This window comes from Bombina bombina, chromosome 2, assembly GCF_027579735.1.
Source record: "Bombina bombina isolate aBomBom1 chromosome 2, aBomBom1.pri, whole genome shotgun sequence".
Lineage (NCBI taxonomy): Eukaryota > Metazoa > Chordata > Amphibia > Anura > Bombinatoridae > Bombina > Bombina bombina.
This window is the reverse complement of record NC_069500.1, coordinates 317,611,637-317,617,430: the sequence shown is the minus strand read 5'-3', so window position 1 is coordinate 317,617,430 and position 5,794 is coordinate 317,611,637.

Below are 5,794 nucleotides of genomic sequence, written 5' to 3'. Positions count from 1 at the left end.
GGGCTGGGGTTTTATTCTATCTCTTCATTGTACCAAAGAAGGTCTATTCCTTCAGACCAGTTCCGGATCTATCAATATTGAATCGTTATGTAAGGATACCAACATTCAAGATGGTAACTGTAAGGACTATCCTGCCTTTTGTTCAGCAAGGGCATTATATGTCTACAATAGATTTACAGGATGCATTTCTGCATATTCCGATTCATCCAGATCACTTTTAGTTTCTGAGATTCTCTTTTCTAGACAAGCATTACCAGTTTGTGGCTCTACCGTTTGGCCTAGCATCAGCTCCAAGAATTTTTACAAAGGTTCTCGGTGCCCTTCTGTTTGTAATCAGAGAACAGGGTATTGGTATTTCCTTATTTGGACGATATCTTGGTACTTGCTCAGTCTTCACATTTAGCAGAATCTCATACAAATCGACTTGTGTTGTTTCTTCAAGATCATGGTTGGAGGATCAATTTACCAAAAAGTTCATTGATTCCTCAGACAAGGGTAACCTTTTTAGGTTTCCAGATAGATTCAGTGTCCGTGACTCTGTCTTTGTCAGACAAGAGAAGTCTAACATTGATATCAGCTTGTCAAAACCTTCAGTCACAATCATTCCCTTTGGTAGCCTTATGCATGGAAATTTTAGGTCTTATGACTGCTGCATCGGACGCGATCTCCTTTGCTCGTTTTCACATGCGACCTCTTCAGCTCTGTATGCTGAACCAATGGTGCAGGGATTACACAAAGATATCTCAATTAATATCTTTAAAACCGATTGTACGACACTCTCTGACGTGGTGGACAGATCACCATCGTTTAGTTCAGGGGGCTTCTTTTGTTCTTCTGACCTGGACTGTAATTTCACAGATGCAAGTCTTACAGGTTGGGGAGCTGTGTGGGGGTCTCTGACGGCACAAGGGGTTTGGGAATCTCAGGGGGTGAGATTACCGATCAATATTTTGGAACTCCGTGCAATTTTCAGAGCTCTTCAGTCTTGGCCTCTTCTGAAGAGAGAGTCGTTCATTTGTTTTCAGACAGACAATGTCACAACTGTGGCATACATCAATCATCAAGGAGGGACTCACAGTCCTCTGGCTATGAAAGAAGTATCTCGAATTCTAGTTTGGGCGAAATCCAGCTCCTGTCTAATCTCTGCGGTTCATTTCCCAGGTATAGACAATTGGGAAGCGGATTATCTCAGTCGCCAAACGTTGCATCCGGGCGAATGCTCTCTTCACCCAGAGGTATTTCTTCAGATTGTTCAAATGTGGGAACTTCCAGAAATAGATCTGATGGCTTCTCATCTAAACAAGAAACTTCCCAGGTATCTGTTCAGATCCCGGGATCCTCAGGCGGAGGCAGTGAATGCATTATCACTTCCTTGGAAGTATCATCCTGCCTATATCTCTCCACCTCTAGTTCTTCTTCCAAGAGTAATCTCCAAGATTCTGAAGGAATGCTCGTTTGTTCTGCTGGTAGCTCCAGCATGGACGGATCTTGCTCGGATGGCCTCTTGCCAACCGTGGGCTCTTCCGTTACGACCAGACCTTCTGTCGCAAGGTCCTTTTTGCCATCAGGATCTCAAATCTTTAAATTTAAGGGTATGGAGATTGAACGCTTGATTCTTGGTCAAAGAGGTTTCTCTGACTCTGTGATTAATACTATGTTACAGGCTCGTAAATCTGTATCTAGAGAGATATATTATAGAGTCTGGAAGACTTATATTTCTTGGTGTCTTCTCATCATTTTTCCTGGCATTCTTTTAGAATTCCGAGAATTTTACAGTTTCTTCAGGATGGTTTAGATAAAGGTTTGTCTGCAAGTTTCTTGACAGGACAAATCTCTGCCCTTTCTGTTCTTTTTCACAGAAAGATTGCTAATCTTCCTGATATTCATTGTTTTGTACAAGACTTGGTTCGTATAAAACCTGTCATTAAGTCAATTTCTCCTCCTTGGAGTTTGAATTTGGTTCTGGGGGCTCTTCTAGCTCCTCCTTTTGAACCCATGCATTCATTGGACATTAAACTTCTTTCTTGGAAAGTTTTGTTTCTTTTGGCCATCTCTTCTGCCAGAAGAGTCTCTGAATTATCTGCTCTTTCTTGTGAGTCTCCTTTTCTGATTTTTCATCAGGATAAGGCGGTGTTGCGAACTTCTTTTGAATTTTTACCTAAGGTTGTGTATTCTAACAACATTAGTAGAGAAATTGTGGTTCCTTCATTATGTCCTAATCCTAAGAATTCTAAGGAGAAATCATTGCATTCTTTGGATGTTGTTAGAGCTTTGAAATATTATGTTGAAGCTACTAAGTCTTTCCGAAAGACTTCTAGTCTATTTTTCATCTTTTCTGGTTCTAGAAAAGGCCAGAAAGCTTCTGCCATTTCTTTGGCATCTTGGCTGAAATCTTTAATTCATCATGCCTATGTCGAGTTGGGTAAAACTCTGCCTCAAAGGATTACAGCTCATTCTACTAGGTCAGTTTTTACTTCCTGGGCGTTTAGGAATGAAGCTTCGGTTGTTCAGATTTGCAAAGCAGCATCTTGGTCCTCTTTGCATACTTTTACTAAATTCTACCATTTTGATGTGTTTTCTTCTTCTGAAGCAGTTTTTGGTAGAAAAGTACTTCAGGCAGCGGTTTCAGTTTGAATCTTCTGCTTATGTTTTCATTAAACTTTATTTTGGGTGTGGATTATTTTCAGCAGGAATTGGCTGTCTTTATTTTATCCCTCCCTCTCTAGTGACTCTTGCGTGGAAAGATCCACATCTTGGGTAGTCATTATCCCATACGTCACTAGCTCATGGACTCTTGCTAATTACATGAAAGAAAACATAATTTATGTAAGAACTTACCTGATAAATTCATTTCTTTCATATTAGCAAGAGTCCATGAGGCCCACCCTTTTTTGTGGTGGTTATGATTTTTTTGTATAAAGCACAATTATTCCAATTCCTTATTTTTTATGCTTTCGCACTTTTTTCTTATCACCCCACTTCTTGGCTATTCGTTAAACTGATTTGTGGTTGTGGTGAGGGGTGTATTTATAGGCATTTTAAGGTTTGGGAAACTTTGCCCCTCCTGGTAGGAATGTATATCCCATACGTCACTAGCTCATGGACTCTTGCTAATATGAAAGAAATGAATTTATCAGGTAAGTTCTTACATAAATTATGTTTTTGTTACATTGTCCACTTATATTTGTTTAGGTACATGAATACATATACTTACATAGATTCATTAAAAATACACTTAGGCCTACAGCACACGCAAACACTTTCCCTTTTCCACATTTTACCCTTTTCTTCCTTGACATCATTAACCATTCCTTTCACTTAACCCTTTCCCTACCCCAAACATAACAACTTTAAGCTCCGCCTTGTGTTTTACTTTTATTTTATAACTTGTATTTTTTCCCTTTTCTCAGATTGTTTTATAACTTTTTTTTATACAAATGTATTAATTCCTGATGGTATTCCTGCCTCTTCTTTCTTGATAAAACCTCAACTTTGACAGGTCATTCCCTTTAACCTACAGTTCTTTTTTTCCCTTTTTTTCTTTTAAAAAACTTATTTTCTCAAGTGTTTTGTGTTTGTTAGGAGCCTTGTGAATTATTATTTTTTTTGCTGTATTGTTTTTTTTTTAAATTTCTTTTCCTTAAATTCTATACGTCCTTGTGTTTTCGTGCATTTCTTTGTCCATTGTGATTTTATTTTTGTCTTTTTTTTTTAGATAGAGGTTTTTTATTTAAAGGGTATTTTAAAATTAGGGATTAGTAATTCTCACAGTTTTTTGTTGTATTTTCTAGAGTGTTTTGTGTTTAGTTATGGCTAGCTCTAGCTCTAAAAAGATTGTCCCTGAAGAAGTTTGCCCATTGTGCAAATGAAACGTGTTGGGTTAAATAACGGCAGTTTAATATTTATGTAACTGCAGTAAGACCTGTGTTGGACTGTTCCCTGGTATAAGGTACTACGGCTTCTTACCTAAAAGTAAAGGATAACAAACAGTGCTGTAACCATAAGGAAAACCGTAAAGACTGCATCTGATTCCTGGTTAAGAACGCTGAGAACCTGCACCGTGCCACTTGCTCCGGAACAAGCATCCACCCTGGTCAGCTACGGAGGAAGCTTCAGTTTCAGGAGAGGCCTTTTAACAACGTTTATCTTGTAAGGGCAATGTGTACTTAGTTGCGCTTTTAATAAAATTGTTTTTATGCTACCTTGAATCGGTGGGCGCTGTGTGTTTCTTATATTTTTAATGGCTAGCTTTAGTGATATCCTTAGAGGGAGTGGTGAAAAGAGGGATAGAGGGAGGCGGTGAAGAGAGGGTTCGAGGTGGGCAAGGGAGTGAAAGTGTAGGTTTAGGTGCACAATTCAGCTGTGTGACTAGTGCTGCTGATTGGATCAGTAGATTACATATAGTACATAGTAGATGAGGTTGAAAGTATTCTTTTGTATACTGAAGAAAAAAAATGGTTTGGTACCTCAGCCTTCTTCCTGTCAAATTGTTAATTATCCTAACCGTCTCACATTTTACCTATATTTTCCTTCTTAGATTTTTTTGCTATTTATATACTTAAAAAAACTTTTGTAGGGTTTGAATTAGAATCCTTTGCAATTAATATTTCATTTTCAATTTTGAATAAAGGGCCATAATACCCAAATGTTTAAACACTTTAAAGTGCTGCAGCATAGCTGTAAAAAGCTGACTAGAAAATATCACCTGAACATCTCTATGTAAAAAAGAAAGATATTTTACCTCAAAAGTTACCCATCCTCAGTAGCCACCTCCCATTGTAAAGGATTTCTAAGCAACATATTAGTATGTCTGTCCTGGGACAGCTGAAAGGATGAGCCTCGTGAACTCTCATATTATTTCAACAATCAGGTAAAGGAAGCTTACAATGAAATCTCATGAGAGTTAATTCAAATCTCATAAGATCACAGTAAGAGTTCATGACCTCAGCACTGCTGATGCTGATTGGCTGCTGTTCATTTCTTCATTTTTTTTTAATTTTTACCTGCAGCTGGGAGCAGCTGAGTATAACTTTTTACACAGAACTTACTCTGCTGAGCTGAGCAAATTGTGAGGTACAATATCTTCCTTTTTTACATAGAGATGCTCAGGTGATATTTTCCTGTCAACTTTTTATAGTTATACTGCATCAGTTTCAAGTGATTTAGCATATGAGTATTATGTCACTTTAATTTGCTTGCTTTTTGCATTACATTTCTTATATATTTGGAATTTTGAGTCTGTACTATTTTCTTTGAATAATTTAAAATGTCCTAATTTCTCTTAAAGGAACATTAAACACTAAATAAATGCTAGAAAGAATGATGCATTTAAAGAAAAGATAAGTCTTACAGGCCCATTTATCAAGCTCCGTACGGAGCTTGAAGGGCCGTGTTTCTGGCGAGTCTTCAGACTCGCCAGAAACACAACTTATGAAGCAGCGGTCTAAAGACCGCTGCTCCATAACCCTGTCCGCCTGCTCTGAACAGGCGGACAGGAATCGCCGGACATCAACCCGATCGAATACAATCGGGTTGATTGACAGCTCCCTGCTGGCGGCCGATTGGCCGCGAGTCAGCAGGGGGCGGCGTTGCACCAGCAGCTCTTGTGAGCTGCTGGTGCAATGTTAAATGCGGAGAGCGTATTGCTCTCCGCATTTAGCGAGGTCTTGCGGACCTGATCCGCAGTGTCGGATCAGGTCCGCAAGCCCTTTGATAAATGGGCCTGTTTGAATAACATGTAGGTTATTAGGTTAAAAAAATGGGAGCTGCCATGTTGTGACTTAAGTTACCTTCC